Source organism: Ahaetulla prasina, chromosome 2, assembly GCF_028640845.1.
Source record: "Ahaetulla prasina isolate Xishuangbanna chromosome 2, ASM2864084v1, whole genome shotgun sequence".
Taxonomy (NCBI): domain Eukaryota; kingdom Metazoa; phylum Chordata; class Lepidosauria; order Squamata; family Colubridae; genus Ahaetulla; species Ahaetulla prasina.
In genome coordinates, this window is record NC_080540.1 from 59,355,292 (window position 1) to 59,374,927 (window position 19,636).

Genomic DNA, 19,636 nt, shown 5'->3' on the forward strand with positions numbered 1-19,636 from the left:
GCATGCTTTGCTGAGACAGACCCAAGTCCAACACTTATAGCTAAAATCCAAAAGGAGGTTATCAGAGCAGGGACTGTGTTGGCCAAGCTGTCCTATGCCAGAAGGGTCACAGTCAGCAAACTAAACACTCCAGACCATTAATACTTCCTGAGTCTCATATGACATAGATTAATTCCAGAGTAAACCACAGTTTTGCACCTGCTCCTACTGGCAGAATACAACCCACACAGAGTCAAAAGACTACCTAATTCTCAAAGTTGGGAACAGCCAAAAATATCAAGGCTCTGTTTGGTCAGGATTCAGCTTCAGTATTGATTCATTTGAGCTTTCTGATTCAAGCGAATCAGCCCCAATCCCAAGTCTGCAGGAAATTTCCCCACAAATCTGAAAGATTATCATCAGCCCTATTAACAGAATAAATACCATAACAGAGAGCAAGGGGCCAGCTTTTTTTGCAACCATTTGGCCACAGCTAGGAGAGGAGGGGAGGAGAGGAGAGGAGAGGAGAGGAGAGGAGAGGAGAGGAGAGGAGAGGAGAGGAGAGGAGAGGAGAGGAGAGGAGAGGAGAGAAGAGAAGAGAAGAGAAGAGAAGAGAAGAGAAGAGAAGAGAAGAGGAGAGGAGGAGTAGAAGAGAATTTTGTATTCGCCAAGTATGATTGGACAAACAAGGAATTTGACTTGGTGCATATGCTTTCAGTGTACATAAAAGAAAAGATACGCTCATCAAATCTTATGATACAACACTTAATGATAGTCAGAGGGTACAAATAAGCAATCAGGAAACAATCAATATCAATATAAACCGTAAGGATACAAGCAACAAAGTTATAGTCATACAGTCATAAGTGGAAGGAGATGAGTGATGGGAACGATGAGAAGGTTAATAGTCTATATAATAGCTATAGATTCTATATAAAGGGATGTGGTGGCTCAGTGGCTAAGATGCTGAGCTTGTCGATTGAAAGGTCACATATCAGCGGTTCGAACCCTAGTGCCACATAACAGGGTGAGCTCCCATTACTTGTCCCAGCTTCTGCCAATCTAGCATTTTGAAAGCATGTAAAAACCACATTTGGTGGGAAGGTAACAGTGTTTGCCTATGGCGTCTAGTCATGCTGGCCACATGACCACGGAGACATCTTCAGACAGCACTGGCTCTTCGGCTTTGAAACAGAGATGAGCACCGCCCCCTAGAGTCGGGAACGATTAGCACATATGTGCGAGGGGAACCTTTACCTTTATAGACTCTATTAAATATTTTTCAGTAACAAAAATTAAGAGATTTCACATTCTGCTCTTGATTACTGTACCCAGGAATCTCTATATAAATTATTTTGGTCTAAGCAGTCCCTCTGAGATAATCAGCTAGAGACAACCTGCCCTGGGTGGGACGATATTCCCTTCCCTTCTAACAACCAAGGTTTTCCCTCTCTCTCTTTTCTAGGAGTCCCAAAGGAGCTTTTTCAAGAGGCAACTGAACTTTCTGATTTTTCTTTGAAGACATTTCACTTCTCATCCAAAAAGCTTCTTCAGCTTCCCAGGTATTCCCTTTCTCCTCCCCCCATATCCTATTTTCTATTTCCTCCACTGCAAAAAAGAGAAAGTTGCCAGGATAGGGCCATCTGATTCTTGCCAGAGGTCTCAAAATTGCCGAGGATTTCTAAAACTGGCCATATGTCCCATAGAATGCACTGTCTTACTAATAAACCCTACAGAAACAAGGAAACCGATTAGGTGGAATCACATAACAAAAAGATACTGCTGTCAAACACCAGATACATGTGGATACACAGCAGAAGCCAATACTGCCATATCAATACAAATTGCTTAAGGCTCCCTCAAATTTGTTGATTAGTTTAAAAAAATGATTTTTTCGAAGCATCAGCTGAGTAAGTTAAAATATTGCAGGGGTAGCCAAATACTTTATGTCTACAATGTTATTCTGGCTTCTGATCTTCAAAATATCTGTAAGAATGAGACAGGCAGGCAGGCAGACCAAGAGACAATCAGACAGACACAAAGACTAGAGGGAGGAAAGTACAGATACAGAAAACGATGATCTAAGACATCCTATAGGAGAGAATTTGCATAAGTGGTTCATTTTTTCTTAATGCAATGTGCAAAAGACATTATCACAGATTATATTTGTTAATCATATGCAATGCTTTGGACTGAAGGAGAAAAGGTGCGTTAAAATAAGTACAGAGAGTCCTCAACTTATAACCCACAATTGAGCCCAAAATTTATGTTAAGTGAACCATTTTGCCTCATACGTTGTTAAGCGAGTTTTGCCTCATTTTATGACATTTCTTGTCACAACTGCTAAGTGAAGCGCTGCAGTTGTTAAGTTAGTGACACGGTTGTTAAGTGAAGCTGGCTTCTCCATTGACTTTGCTTGTCAGAATATTGCAAAAGGTGATCTCGCATGACCCCACAGCACTGCAACTGTCATTAATTAATAGGAGTCAATTATTGCCAAGCATCTGAATTTTGATCAAGTGACGATGCGGATGTTGCAACGGTTGTTAAATGGGAGAAACGGTCATCAGTCATAAGCACACTTTTTTCAGTGTAACTTTGAATGTCACTAAATGGACTGTCACAAGTCAAGAGCTACCTGGAATATGACACCCGTCAGCAACCAAGTCTCTTTTTCTGGGGTTGTGCTACAACTGCCCTATCCCAGGGAAGATGCAGCTGCTTTAATAGGCCTTGTATCTGAACCTGATGCACTTGCACATGCTAATATTTACATTCCATTGTTTTCTACAAAGCTCTGGAAAGCACGTGTCCTTAAAATAATGTAGTTCTACTCAACGTTTGGTGATTTTTATGGACATATTCATGTTGAATAGTAAAAAAGTGGTGCCACTACCACCCTCTGAGATTTTTTTCTTTCTTTGTTTCTAATCTCCCATTCCTGGTTTATCCTAAAAGTCTCTCATTCAAGTATCGGCCAAATTTAACTGCTAGCTTCCCAGACTAGAGGTCAACCAGGTTCCATGATAATAAACTCTTGATGGTACCGCATTCTGTCATAAAACCATCTTAAGGATTACTGGAAGAACAATTACCTCAGACAAGACAAAAGTATACTGTGTTTGAAAATTGTACCATTATGGTCTACTATTTTAAACCAGAAACGAGAAAGCGGGGGTAATTAAAGCGAATGTTTGAACACTGAAAATAATTTATCCCGACTCAAACATCACTAAACAATGATTAGCAGATCAAAGGAAATTCATTACCAGAAATAAAATATTCGGAGAAGCAGAATTGGAAAAAATTAAGAAAAATAGTGAAAATGACTAAACTCAGATAACAACCTCTGGATTTATAAAGGAAGCACATGATATGAACTACATAAATGATAACTTAGAAGTAATAATAGAACCAGTACAAGCCAGTACTCATACAATCTATGATCCTATCCCACAACATGAAAAATAAAAAGAGAAGATAAGCAGAATTAACAGTAGACAAACAGACATTGACAGTACTGAAAAGTTCCCCCAAAATTCCTGGCACTTATAATGAAAGATATGAATAAGGTTTAAAATGACATCTATCAAACAACCAATCATCTTACCTATAGTATAGCAGAAGAACAGAGTATTAAAATTAGAAAACCAAAAGTAAAGTCATATTCAATCCCAAAGTGGAAGATCACACTGGAGGCCAAGTTAAAGGAACTGAGATGAGATGCAAGTAATTTTAAAAAAACAAGACAGAAACTGAAGAATGAACAGATCAGGAGAAGCCTAACAGAAAAATATTGGCTTGGCACCAGAGAAATTGAGGCAGCTTTGGAAATCATAAAACAACAAATAACATTACTAGCTGGGAAAATTGAATGCTATGAAGAGAGAATCATCCAATTTAAGCAAAATCAGCTATTTTAATCAGACCAGAGGTGATTCTGCAAAAGTATAAACAGCAATAGTCATTCTGAAAATAGAAAACCAAACAAAAAGAAAACAATCCAGTTTTAGAAAGATCTATAGAGAACTCTATAGATGGAAGACTTAATAATAATAGTGGAAACAGTAAAAAAAATCAAATGAAAAGGATTAAAAACTGGACATCTCCTGGAAATGACCAACCACATGGCTTTTGGCTCAAGTGTCTGACTGGTTTACATCCAATTATAGCTAAACAGCTTAATGAAGTATTGCATAAAGGAGATACAAGTGATTGGTTCATAACTGACAAAATGTATCTGATTCAAAAAGTTATAGTGAAAGAGACAACATCAAGAAATTATAGACCAAAACATGTTTGCTACAATGTTTATATTATTCACAGACATTCACAGACAAACATCCAAGATTATTTACAAGAAAATAACATCCTCCCAGTAGAAAAGAGGAAATAGAAAAAGCAGAGGTATAAAAGTTCAACTTCTAGTTAATAAAATTATTCAGGAGAATTGCAAAAGCTGAAAAACTATTTTATATATTATCTAGATTGATTATTAAAAATATTGGAATCATCAAATCTCTGGAAAAAATTGGTGTCAATAAAAACTTTAGAATATAGAAAAAATAATGAAGCAGTGGAACACAGAATTGTCATTGGGAATGAAAAACATGGGCTTGTCAACATTAGGCAAGGCATCTTTCAGGGTAACTCATTATCACCCTTTTATTTGTGATAAAATATTATTATTTGTCATTGGCATAATCCCACTTTCAATGACTTCAAGGAAAACAAGTCTTGGCTATCAAATAGCAAAAAGATGCTAATAAAATCTCACATCTGGTTTATATGAATGATTAAAAGCTTCATAGAAAATCAGAAATCAAAATCCAGTCATTGACAAACATTGTAAGAATTTCTAGCATAAATATAGCAATGGGATTTGGCCTAGAGAAATGTGCTACAGTAGCAATAAGGTGGGGTTAAAATCGTCAACACTAATGGGATTGAAATGCTGAATGGCCAAACTATCAGGAGCCAGAAGGATGAAGCCTACAAGTAAAATCTGGACATTTTACAGCTGATTAACATGAAGCATAGACAAATTGGAAATGTGATTAGTAAAGAATAAATCCAAAGAGTTAGAAAAGTGCTAACAAAACAAAATTATTAGACGAAATTGAACAGAAAACGCACCATCAATATGTGGGCCACACCTGTGGTACAATACACTACTGGAGTTATTAAATGCACACAAGCTAAATTAGACAGTTTGGACTAAAAAACAAGAAAGGTAATGACTATTCACTGTGCATTATATTCTTGTATTGAAATTGATAGACTATAACTGTATCACAGAAATGGAGGCAGAGATCTACTTCAGGTAAAAAAAAACTTCTGAAAAAGAACAGTTTGCATTGTCTAAAAGACATCCAAGAACAAACAGTGATGCAAGTTAAAAATTGGAACTTACTGAATGTGTAGGAAACAAAACATAAATATCAAAATAATGTAATAAAAACAAGAATAGAACAGAATGCTGGCAGAGAAAAGCATTATATGGTCAATTTTACTAAAGGTAGAAGGGAAAGTGGATAAAACCTAGCAATGGCTTACAACTGGAACATTAAAAAAGAAATTTAGAGGGTTGATTTTGGCTGCTCAAAAGCAAGCTATTCAAATTAATGCAATCAAAGCCAAAATTGTAAAATCATCAAATTCAAAGTACAGATTATGCAAAAAGAAAGAGGAAACAGTAAATCATGTACTCAGCTCCTCCAACAAGATTGCACAAATGGATTATAAACCACATAACACAGTTGTCAAAATGATTCATTAGAGCATCTGTAAAAATTATTATGTTCCCTCCCTTAATTTTCCACTATTTTTTTTTTTGTATTTTATATTGTAAACTAATAAAAAAAATCATGTGCCAGTAATGAGAAGTTGGTGGCAAGAGTTGAAAAAAGTCATTGAAAATGAACAGGTTAAAATATTGTGGTATTTCGGGATACAAAACCGATAAAAATCTTGGTTCAAAACACTGCAGATTTAACTATGGTTGAAAAGAAGAAAGTGTAGATCATTTATGTGCCCTACAAGGGGATAGTAGAATAGAAAACAAAAAATTGGAAATGATCAGAAAACATCAAGTTCTGAAAATCAAAACTGAGAGATTATGGTATAAACCAGCTGTGGTAGCCACATTGATTACTGGCACACTAGGTGCCATTCCCAAAAAAAAAAAAATCTTAGGCAGCACATAGAAAACATGTTATTAGTAAAAATTTCCATCTGTCAGTTACCAAAGACCACACTACTTGATTCCACAGATATTACTACACCAATACCTTATGACATACTAAGTTTTTGGGAAGAATTCTATGTGTATGAAGGCCAATGCTATCTAAAGAACTGGCAGCTGGCAGTGTGTATTATAAAAATAATAAAAACTGGATAGCACTTAGAAAACCTGTGCATTGGTAACATTTCCATCTGTCAATTATAGAAGGCCACTACTTGGATTCGCACATATCCTATGCCAATAAGTTAAAACAACCTAGGTTCTTACCTATGGATGGTAACTTGGAAAGCCTGTACATTGACAAAAGTGTCGATTGCAAAAGGCCACACTGCCATACATTACGACATCTTAGGTTCTTGGAAGAACTTGATGAGAATGCCAACTGGCAGCTGTAATTTCACATTGTTGTGAACAGAGAATAACAGTTACTTTTATTATTACAGTTTCAGAACCACTGAAACATGTTCCAGCTTTGTGAAGGAAGATATTAATGAGAAGAGACCAAAGGCATGTCATTTTAAAACACAACTTATTTAACAATGCTGATCTGGAAAGCCAACAACTCAAAATTCAGATTTATTCCAAACTACCAATAAAAATACCACTTTGCAAAGTGAGCAACAGATAATAGAAAGTGACCTCTAGATCAGGAGAAGGAAGAGAAAAGAAGAGAAGGCAAAGAAACTGAAATTGCTAAAGAACTGCAAGCACTGTTGTTTAATCAAGAACTAGTTGGGAAAATTAAGGAGAAATGAAAGCAGCGGGAAGAATATGCTTGCCAAAATTTAAACAAACCAAGAAGAAAACTTTGGCTAAAACATTGGAATATTAATGAAGTTGTTAACATTATTCCAACTGAAACATTGGCTCAAATGAATCAACTGATACATACCACAGACTATAAAAACACTAATGATTTGGGGTGTAAAATACAAAGGAATTAAGTTACCAAGAAATGAAAACCTCAATGGAAAATGCAATTGGAATTTAGGATAAATTCACAGCAATTTGAACACTTCAAAGAATTTGAAGCAGGGAACCTTGAAAAATAAGAAAATCAAAACTAATCTATGTGAGAAATACAGCCTGGAGGGGAAGGGAACCCCAAAGGCTGTAGAACAATGGAAACAAAGAGTCACGGTTTTTGAAGAGAAGATCAAGTGATATAACAACTGAATAATTCAATTGCAGCAGTATTTGCAGTTTATTTTAGAGCAAATCGACATCAGTTCTACAAAACCTTTGAAAATCGGAAGACACACATAATGCAAAAAAAAAAAAAACTGACAAAAGAGACCTTAGATTTTTGGAAAAGTTTGTATGAAAACAAGAGGCATCACAATAGGGAATGCAACATGGATCAAGCAAGTTGAAAATGCAGTGGAAGTACTCCATATGGAAGACACTGGGATAACCGAGGAAAGAGTATGAAGGCAATCAGACATGGTCAAATACTGGAATGCTGGATAACATGAGCTCTGTGAAATCTGGCTTGAATCATTGATACACTTGAGTTTGCCAGACCGGATGAGTAAGACTTTGGGAGCACCAAAAAAATGGCTAACACTTCTGTCAAACAGAATTAATAGCCACATAGTCCCTGGTCACCTGTCTCCTCAGCCCCCCTTTATTATTTTTTATTTTATTATTTATAATATAAAACACAAAAATATAAAAATAAATAACAGGAAAAATAGGAGGGAGAAAGGAAGGGGAAAGGGGAAAGAAAAAAAGGGAAAAGGAAAGAAAAGGTGTTCCCTTCCCGACTCCCTTTGGTGCAGGAGAATAAGGCAATAACATCAAACCTCATCTTTTTACTTTTACAGAATAGTACAGGGGTGTCAAATTCGATTTCATTGAAGGTCACATCAGGGTTGTGTTTGACCTCGGGGGGATGGGAGGGTGGCCAGGGGGTATGGCCAGCTCGACATTATTTGTGTTGGGGTACCTGTGGTGGCCAGGCGGGGCTGCGGGGGATCCTCCTGCAGCCCTTTGCCAGTGAAAAGGGAGCTCGGGAGGACAACGCATGGCCCTCCCAAGCTCCATTTTTACTGGCAGAGGCACCGTGGGCTGCTCCTGTTTCCAGGGCAGCCTTAAGCATCCTGTGGGCCGGATCCGGCCTCAGGCCTTGAGTTTGAAACCCCTGGAATAGTATAAACCAGTCATTTCTATAACAACAAATTTAATTAATCAGTAGCCTCAGCCACCTCCCCTCCATGAACTGATCAGCAGGCTCTCCCATTAGCCAATGTGAGAAATTCTCCCCCCACTCCTCAAAAAAAAGTTTGTGTTTTTCTTGTTGCAATTTCATTTTGAGGCAACAAGCTTTTCTGAAACAAGTGAGTGTTATGCCATAACATTTATTTATTTGCTTGCTTGCATTCACTGACCAGAAAAGTAGCTACAATATCAAACCAAAACATTAAAAGGCTCAAATACAATAAGAGCCATAAAATACAATAAGAGCATATCAGTTTCCCCTACACCTGGATGAAACTGTCTATCTAGACCCGTTCCAGTCCGGTTTCCGGCCCGGTTACAGCACTGAGACGGCTTTGGTCGCGTTGGTGGATGATCTCTGGAGGGCCAGGGATAGGGGTTGTTCCTCTGCCCTGGTCCTATTAGACCTCTCAGCGGCTTTTGATACCATCGACCATGGTATCCTGCTGCGCCGGTTGGAGGGATTGGGAGTGGGAGGCACCGTTTATCGGTGGTTCTCCTCCTATCTCTCCGATCGGTCGCAGACGGTGTTGACAGGGGGGCAGAGGTCGGCCCCGGGGCGCCTCACTTGTGGGGTGCCGTCGGGGGCGATTCTCGCCTTCTGTTCAACATCTATATGAAGCCGCTGGGTGAGATCATCAGTGGCTTCGGTGTGAGGTACCAGCTGTACGCGGATGACACCCAGCTGTACTTTTCCACACCGGGCCACCCCAACGAAGCTATCGAAGTGCTGTCCCGGTGTTTGGAAGCCGTACGGGTCTGGATGGGGAGAAACAGGCTCAAGCTCAATCCCTCCAAGACAGAGTGGCTGTGGATGCCGGCATCCCGGTACAGTCAGCTGAGTCCACGGCTGACTGTTGGGGGCGAGTCATTGGCCCCGATGGAGAGGGTGCGCAACTTGGGCGTCCTCCTGGATGAACGGCTGTCTTTTGAAGATCATTTGACGGCCGTCTCCAGGAGAGCTTTCTACCAGGTTCGCCTGGTGCGCCAGTTGCGCCCCTTTCTAGACCGGGATGCCTTATCCACGGTCACTCACGCCCTCGTGACGTCTCGTCTGGACTACTGCAATGCTCTCTACATGGGGCTCCCCTTGAGGGGCATCCGGAGGCTTCAGTTAGTTCAGAATGCGGCTGCGCGGGTGATAGAGGGAGCCCCTCGTGGCTCCTGTGTGACACCTATCCTGCGCAGACTGCACTGGCTACCTGTGGCCTTCCGGGTGCGCTTCAAGGTTTTGGTAACCATCTTTAAAGCGCTCCATGGCATAGGGCCGGGTTACTTACGGGACCGCCTACTGCTACCGAATACCTCTCACCGACCCGTGCGCTCTCATAGAGAGGGATTCCTCAGGGTGCCATCGGCTAGGCAGTGCCGTCTGGCGACACCCAGGGGAAGGGCCTTCTCTGTGGGGGCTCCCACCCTCTGGAACGAACTCCCCCAGGACTTCGTCAACTTCCGGACCTCCGAACCTTCCGTCGCGAGCTTAAAACACATTTATTCATCTGCGAAGGACTGGATTAGATTTTAAATTTATACTGGTTTTAAATGGGTTTTATTATTTATATTGCTTTTAATAATTCGGCCATGTAGAATAAGTTTTTTAACTGTTATTTTAGTCTGTATGTATATGTGCTTTTTACTTGCCTGTGAACCGCCCTGAGTCCCCTGGGAGATAGGGCGGTATATAAATGTGATAAAATAAATAAATAAATAAATAAATAAATAAATAAATAAATAAAACCACCATATAGAACCGTTAATTAAAATTATTAAGAAATAAAACAAAGAAAAATACAATAGATAAAATTAAAAGAATAAAAAGACTTCCTAGTGACATCATTCCAAGATTAAGATACTTTAAGCCTTCTTATGACAATGGCTGCCAATAAAATTGGCAGCCCAGTCCATACAGGAGAGAAAAGGGAGAGCTACAGTATTCAGAAATATTCCCATCATCACAAGGGGAAGGTCACATGAATTTGTGATCTGTGAGAAAATAGCATCACTGGGGTTTTGTTTTGATGCTGCACACGAGACCACAGGCATGTGAGACAAATGGTGACATAGCAATGAAAATCTTGGCCATGAGCCAGGTAGATATCCTTTATTTCCATCCACAATACTATTCTTTCTTAAGCTCCTGTGTTCACTCTTTCTTCTACAATCACTGCATTTGCAGTTAAACTGTAAGATCTCCACATCAGAAGAAAAAAGAAAAAGAAAGCTTTATATCATAGGAAGTTGACATTTTTACTGGCCCAGGAAGGAAAGGAGAGAGAAAGGAAGAGAAAGGAAGAGAAAGAATTCAATACTGGAGAATTCATGCAGAAATATCTGCCATGGGTCGGCTTCGGAATCATCATTTCGCTGTCACTTCAAGACCTTTGCTCAGTATCCATTTTAGACTTAATTTCAGAGCTCATCCCAGTGGCCTGGGCAGCAAGATTTGTCTTCACGCCATATGCTCTTTTTGTCTTAGCAGAAGTATAACACATAACAAATTACTCAGGTAAGTTTTCACTAGGCTGGCAATGCTGATTGCCTACGGAATGCAAAGGATCACTGCAATTCTTACCGCTTAGGTAAGCCATAGGTGACTCGTTCTCAGGAGACACGAGGCATACTTGCCAAGACATGCTAAATCACACACAGAGCCAATCTAGAGAGGCAGCTTGCGTGAACACCCCGTGGGAAGATGGCAAATGAAAAAAATGGCAGATGGTGTGCAAAAATAAACTTTTTGGCACTCAAAGCAGAAGGGTGTACCGCATGTCTGCTTCCCAAATTTACCAGCCCTTCTAGTTCTTTTGTAAGCGGCTTCCTCCCTGACCTCTGGGATTGATGTAACTTCTATCTAGCCTAGCCACCTCCAGACGAGAGCAGACCTATCATTTCTTCACCTCCCTCCTACCCATCCTTTCTCAATAGGACTCTGCACCTTGTGACACAAATCATACTCCAGTCAGTAGCCACGGCCATCTTACTGTCATTTTCAGTTCCTGTAAACTTTAACAAGAAAATGGGAAGGAGGAACGGAGCACTAGAAAGCAAAGCAATAGCCAGCAAGGGCTGCCGTCACTAGTAATGCTTAAAAAAAGAAGACATAAAGGATGGTGCCTCCACTGAATGGAAACAGGATTACTTAGTTCCATAGTTCATGCATATGAAAATATTACGCGATTTCTAAAAAAGGGTTATTCCAAAATCATTGGCGCTCGTCTCTGACTTTTCAGGGAATGCCAGGATCTTCAATGCACCATATGTATGCAAATCACATTTATTAACATCAGGATACAATGCTAACAGTGAAGCAGTCATGCTGAGGATTATGGGTATTTGAATTACTTATATGCAACACATTCACATCATAAAAAACAGCAGCTATGGGTGGGTAGGTAGGTGTGTCTAGCAGAAATGGCTTTGTTTTGTTTCCATATTTTATAGCTTTGTCTCTTAGCCACTAGAATAAAAGTAGAGCAGGATACATAATATGAAAACTAATTAAATGTAATTATCCAACAGCACATTTCTTCATAAAAATTATTTAGGAACATATTCTCTCTTCTTTTTTTTTACAAATGTATCTGCAGAAATAAAATAGTGGTAACGATAAAGTTCTCTGATAACCAATTATTAAATACATGAATATCATGTAGACTAGAGATTTATTATATATACTCATTATACTAGTGAGGATTTTACCGAAACCCTCTTTGCACGACACTAGCTGGGTTCATAAAACCAATGAAGTGTGGGCGTCTGTACCAGAGACAAATTTCTCGTGTATCTAACTACACTTGGCCAAATAAATGAAGTATCAGCTTTTGGAGGCCTCTGAGAGCCACAATGATTTATCTTGGAGACACGAAACTGTTTATGAAAAAATGCACAGAGGCTCAAAACAACTATTTTGAAATCCTTTGGGGGCTAAACATTGTATTGTGTTGCTGAATATTGGCAATTTTGTAGTTCAATTTTGGCAGCATCTAGGGATGCTTCAGGAGGCAGATGCAAGCCAGAGTTTGCCTGGGTCAATCCATCCTGTGGCTGGATTTGGGTTAAGCAAGCTGTGTGAACCCTGTCACTGTGTTTTAATTTTTTTAACATAGCTAGTGCAACATACAAACACATTCACAGAAATTAAAAGTTATACTGGGAAAAGAGTATTTAAACTGGTGTATTGTTACTACAACGACAACAAAATGATGCTACATAAATCCTTCACAAGGATCAAACACAAGAGAGGAAATGAAGTGACAGCCTTGGCTGAAATTGAACTTTCTCTTATTTAGAAAACAAACAGCCAGTTGTTTAAGATAGTTTAGAAAATTCTTTGGTATGGTGAATATATAAAAATATATTCAGTCCTTGCCTATTGATACATAAAACTTTTTAAGGACAAAATAGAATTGTAGGCTCTAGAAAGCAAACTAGACCTGAATGGGTTATTTTTTGCCAATAGCATGCTAGATCAAGTTATACTCCAGGTGTCTGCAACCTGCGGCTCCAGAGCCGCATGCAACTCTTTCCTCCCCCTGCTGTGGCTGTCCACTGAAACCACCACTGGCTGGCCCCGCACCTCGCCCTCCTCTCCCAGTCTCTCCTCGCCTGGCCTGAGAAGGTAAGGGCGACGGCAGGGGATGGAGACTTGCTCCGTATTCCAGAGCAGGAGCGAAGCACCCCTGTACTTGCCATATCTCACAGGCGCTTCTTCTGGCCCTTGTTGGTGCACGCACTTTGGTCGCTCAGGGAGATGCGCGACTTGCTCTCCGCCCCGAGACACTGGCCCGACCCGGCTGCCGCCAATACTTTGCATCGTAATGGGCTCCAGGAGGAGAAGGGGACACCGTCTCCCCCATTGTGAAGCACACTAAATTTAACTGTGCTGCACAAGGCGCTGTGAGAGCAATGGGCAGGCTATGGAGGTGGCAATAACAGCAGCATCGGCCACAGCCAGGCCAAGCCAGTGTCTCGGGGTGGAGAGCAAGTTGCGCGACCCAAGCGACCAAGGTGTGCTCAGCACCAACAATGGCCGGAAGAAGCTCCTGCGAGATATGGCAAGTTCAGGGGTACTTCACTCCTGCTCTGGAATATGGAATAAGTCCTCATCACTCTCTGTCACCCTTACCTTCTCAGGCCAGGCAAGGAGAGACTGGGAGGGGAGGGGGAGGCCAGCCAACAGGGAGGGGTCAGCTGATAGGGAGCCACCGCAGGGGGACGAAAATTTATCTGAGAACCTGAAATGACTCTTGATTTAAATATGGTAAAAAGCACACAAAGAAGAAAACAACATCAGAAAAAAAAACCACTAACCCTCCCTGTTTTGGGAAATGATTCAAGAGGGAACGCACATACACGAAACAGACAGACAGACAGAGACAGAGAGAGAGAGATGAGAGAGACAGAGAGATACCTGTTTCCCACAGGAAAAAAAAAACACCAGGAGCCACAAAACCTGGGTAAGCATGGCTGGGGTGGGGGTGTTATGTGACTGGATGGGTGTGAGTGAGGTCGAGTTGGCCACAATCACCTAGGTTTTGTTATTCCCGGTGATTTCTTTTCAGTGAGAAACGGGTCCAAACGGCTCTTTGAGTGTTTAAGGTTGCAGACCCCTGGTATAGGCTGTCATAAGAGAAAATTAGATATCTGTGCTTGTAAGCCACACCAAATCATGTAAGTGAGGCAGGTAGCTATATAAATTGGAATAAACAAATAACATAAACAAATAAATAAAATTAGAATAGAATAGAATCATGAAAAAAAGAAGAAGATAACACTACCATGAGTACACCCAGAACAACCATTTGCCTATACTGTTGCTATGGGAGGGTGTGAAGCACTATTCTGAAAGATATAATGTGACCTTTTATGGAATTTGTATATTAATTTAATTTAGCTTGGTTTAATTGAGGCCATACAACTTCAAAAAGACTCTGAGTAGCTTACAATATTTAAAAGAATACATAATTTAAATAGACACGACTGACCAGACAAAACCACATCAATAACCTCCAAAGAAACATTGACGTGCTCCACAAAATACCTGAACTCCAGGCCTGGGAACAGAACCAGGGCTTTAGGGTTTTCTGGAATGCTTGGAGACTAGGAACCCTAGTCATCTCTAGGAGAGGTTTCAGAAGGCAAAAGCCTTGTCAAAGAAGGTACACTTGGTCACACAAGATGACAATATTAGTGGAGGGGTTTGCAGCAGACCCACTCTGTCCAAGGTTACCCAGACAGGAGAAACAACCTGATTGCAAGTAATCCCTCTTGAATTGTTGTTGCAGGAATTCAAGTTCAGTGCAGTAGCAATGACACATGGGCATAACAAAGAGTACCCATCACACTATATTTCATGTGGAAAAACCAGCTGCAGCTTCCAGATACTGTTCAAAGACAGCCTCACATAGAATGTATTGCAATAGAACAATTGTGAGTAACTTTGGTGTGAGAGATAGGGACCTCCCAAATGTGGACAGGGCATGAGTTTAAACTAATGGTGACATGGACATACTTTGAGCTATGCTTTCCAGACAAACTCAATTCTTACAATGTTTAGACTCACTCTTGTTGCTCTGACACATCGCTGAATTATCCATTCAGTCCTGTAAGAATTGCTTCTGCCGTTTCAGATTTTATTTCACTGATGGAAACTATCACTTTTGTTCCCAACTGATTACAAGTTTATTTTAATCACAGATTCCATCAGTGAAATAGAATGCATATTTAAAAATTCCAAAAATATTACAACTCATTCAGCAATGATCAGATTGACCTAAATAATAAAATGAGCCATTTTACATCAATGAATGTTAGTCCAGGCAAAAAAAAAAGTCTCACTCAGAAAAAGTCGTCAGTGGCATAACTGTGTCTACAGTTCAATATTGCTAACAAATTTATTTTTAAAAAAGGAAATAAAAATTTACAATAGGCCATGAGCGAATTTAAAAGGCACTTGATGGCAAATATGCCTTTTGAGCTCCCGTTACTGGATGCCATCCTAATTTACTACTTGTTTGTAAAATTGGTGTGTTGCCCTTTAAACCTCAATTTTCCCCAGACAACTTAAAGCCCACTAAAATTCAGTTAGGATATGATTTCCATCCTAGAAGAAAAGCAAAACACAAATGTAATAATAGTATGTAAAAAATAGACAATTCCCAAGTAAAAAAGAATAGTATATTTTCTCTGTACAGTACAGTACAGTACAGAGAAAATATACTGCTATCATTTCCTTCCAAATCAGTATGTATTAACTAATTATCTAAGCATTCTTTGTAGAAGATGAACAGACTTAAATCTGATAGCCATAATATCTGAGAGGGAGATCTGCTTTAGCTCAGCCAATTCTCTCAAAGAGCAGCATTCTGCAGTCTACAAGTCCTCCTAGAAGGGTTTATTTCCCAGTGGCACACTTGTGTGTGTCTGAGCTCTTTGCATGAATAGTTCTGTTTTCACTGGCAGCTTTGGCCTGGAAAGGGTAGACACCATATGCGTTGCTTCAGAATTATCAGCAGTAGTCCTGAACCTGCCGTGCACATGGAATTAAAAAATAAATCTGCACAGAAACAGCTGCAGTGTGGTTCATACAATCCAGCTTTTATAACACCACAATTTAAAATACATATTTACATTACACATTAACCTGATGCCAAAAAAGTTTGCTTCCAATTAACTGTGCTTAAGATCTCAGCATGCCAAAGTTTCTGAGAGATGCAGCCTTTAATTATTATATTAGGAATCAGGCTAAATAAAGCCCCATTAGCTGCTTACAGCTGATGTATTTTATCAAAATCATATCCTGGCCTTTCTGCAAGAGGGACAATAAGGTTCTCCCATCCGATGTTCATTTTCTAAACTCTCCTTTGATATAAGCTAACCTAAGAAATAGTAGACAATTCTATTAGTAGAGTCAACTACTTAGATTCAGAATTTTGTTCTTCCAATCTCAATTATTCTAACCATAAAATCATGTTGGCTTCAGAAATCCAAGAACTTGTAGAACAATGTCATGTGGCTCAAGAATGTATATGTGTTCACTCTATATGTTCTGCCTAAAGTTTAGCAACTTCTACTGGGTGTGTTCCTCCAGATGCTGCCAAAGTTTAGCTCTCCAAAGCTGCAGAATGGCCACCAGAGAAGAATGTTGGGAGGATATCACAGGAATTACCCACTTCTGTCTTGACATGTTTCACTATCTCACCAATGTAGGATGGAGAAATATGAAAGTACAATATGTTGTCTGACTAATAATTCTTCCATCTCTAGCTTGCTGGGTTATGGGAACCTCATTTTAACACCTAACTAGCCTTTTGCTTTACATAATTGTCAAGGACAAGGAACTAGGTAAGATCTTGCCTGGCTTGTTCTCCATCTTTTAATTTTTAAGTTATGTATTTTTTTAATCAATGTAAAGTTTTCACAAATGATAATAATCACAGTTGCAGAAAAAGTACTGACAGGAAGATTCACAAAAGATTATCTGGAAATTGGAGTGTTGTTAAGAATTCAAGCAGAGATTGGGAAAAAAAATGAGTAGGGGGAACAAATGACTACCAACACCATTGCTGCAAAGACTTGATTGGAGTTTGGGCTGAAGGCAAACGGTAGATAAAATCAATAAAGACTTCTGTTCTTTCCTTTCCTTTCTATGTACCTCTTTCCTTAGCCTTGTCACCATTCAATTTCCTGTCATCTTTTCTCTCTCTCACTCTTTTTTTGGAATGTGGCTTCTGTTAGTTGATATAAATATACATGTATGCATACCTGCAGTTAAAATATAACAGAAGGTAGATATTGCACAGAAGTTTTGTTGACATTTTTTTCTATTCTTGCAATATTTTTAAATTTAGGGTCATCCTCCTTTTAGACAAACATTGTAAATACAACATATTGTGGACTGCTGCTTGGTGTTCAACATACTTACAAAAATAATAGTGGAAACTGGATAAATAAAAAAGCAAGTTAATCCACTGTTCTCCATCTCACGAACCACTTTGGTCCTCAAAGCAGAACACATCTGCCAGGTTATAATAATAATAACAACAGAGTTAGAAGGGACCTTGGAGGCCTTCTAGTCCAACCCCCTGCCCAGGCAGGAAACCCTACACCATCTCAGACAGATGGTTATCCAACATTTTTTAAAAAAATTCTAGTGTTGGAGCATTTACAACTTCTGCAGGCAAGTTGTTCCACATACTAATTGTTCTAACTGTCAGGAAATTTCTCCTTAGTTCTAAGTTGCTTCTTTCCTTGATCAGTTTCCACCCATTGCTTCTTGTTCTACCCTCAGGTGCTTTGGAGAACAGCCCGACTCCCTCTTCTTTGTGGCAACCCCTGAGATATTGGAACACTGCTATCATGTCTCCCCTAGTCCTTCTTTTTATTAAACTAGACATACCCAGTTCCTGCAACCGTTCTTCATATGTTTTAGCCTCCAGTCCCCTAATCATCTTTGTTGCTCTTCTCTGCACTCTTTCTAGAGTCTCAACATCTTTTTTACATCGTGGCGACCAAAACTGAATGCAGTATTCCAAGTGTGGCCTTACCAAGGCATTATAAAGTGGTATTAACACTTCACGTGATCTTGATTCTATCCCTCTGTTTATGCAGCCCAGAACTGTGTTGGCTTTTTTAGCAGCTGCTGCACACTGCTGGCTCATATCTAGATGGTTGTCCAAGTCTTGCAACTAGCTGCCCATCCACATTTCTTGAACTCAGCCAAAAAAGCCAACACAGTTCTGGGCTGCATAAACATTTTATGTACAACGTTTATGTACAAATGTAAGCAAGTACAAATCTGTAAGTGCAAACGTGTGAGGGAACTTTAAGTTTCCTGTCACCTTCCTGCTCTCCTATGGAATATGCAGAACTTGAGGCATGTAAAGGAACCCTGATAACAAGATCCTTAGACATTCATTGCCCACCAGTTACTTTTTTAAACCACGAGTTGCACAATCTCCCACCACATATAGTTAGTTCTTAGAATGGTATTCCCATAACTGAGGTCTTCTCAAAGGAATATGGCTCACAGAATAGTTTGCCAATACTGCAGACAGGAATGATAGGAATTTAAGTCTAGGTTGGTGAAATATTTTCAAACAATGTCTATGTAACACAACATGGTTGACTTCATCGATATTTTCAATGACAATGATTCACTTGTAGAGAAGTTTCCTCTCCTCAGTTATTACCTGGGCCTTATAAAAGTCTTATGGTTTTGCTTGGCTTCTCTTCCTAACACTTCTTGAACAGATGCTCGGTTCCATCCTGGCATAAAGCCCGCTTTGGTTTTACCAGAGCATAAAATGCTTCTGCCTGCAGTGAAGGCAGAAGCAAAAGCATGGATTCACTTCACTTCAAAGCTCCGACTCGCAATTTACCAACAGTTTTTAATTGCCTAAGCAGGAGCAAGCCTGGGAAAGCTGGAAGCAATGAGATAACTGAAGAGCTTGTGGAGTCTCGCTGAACCACAGAAAAGAAGGGTGGAGAGAAAAAAGAAAGAAATGTCTGAAAGTTTTCCATAAGCAACAAAACAAAGGAAGGAAGAGACTGTTTTGCAATACGCTTTTTTAAAAAAACCAGGCAGGGATGGGTGCGGAGAATCTAACAATAACAATAACCCATTAAGAGTGCCAAGGATTTCACTATAAAGTCCCTGCATTATGACTTGCAGAGGAATGCCGGGGAGGGGGGCCTCAGCCCACCTATATGCTTCCACCCAAAGCCAACTCGTAAGATGTCATGAAATTCAGTGTAACACAATGCCTGAAATGCATGAAAAGGCAGAAAAAAGAGGCATAAATTCATATGAGCTTGTCAGTTCACACCCCATTCATATTTAAAAGGGACTGGTTCACACATTTTATCCATAACAACATAGTTAGTTTTGGCGTAGCGAGTTGGGTATAAGCCAGGCTAATTCTGATTTATTCAAAAAATCCTGGCTAAGAAAAGCATTAGTCAGTGATGGGCACACCCAACCATTGCCTGTAGGAGAAGAACACTCGGTTTACAACAGGAACTCTCCAGATGTCTCTGGGAAGCTCACAAGCGGCAATACCCCTTTTTTCCATTGCTCTCCTACTCAATTAGTAATCAACTGGTTGTGGCAGTAATCTACAGCCATCTTGACTAATAGGTTGGAAAGAGAATTATCCTCTATTAATTTATGTAATCCTCTGTAATTGGCATCTG

At 39.8% G+C, this 19,636-nt stretch overlaps 1 protein-coding gene across 7 annotated transcripts in view; it reads right to left on the reverse strand.

Moving 5' to 3' along the window:
- The window catches only part of PLXNA1 (plexin A1), a 405,135-nt gene that overhangs the window by 373,428 nt on the left and 12,071 nt on the right, over window positions 1–19,636 (reverse strand). The window lies entirely within an intron of this gene.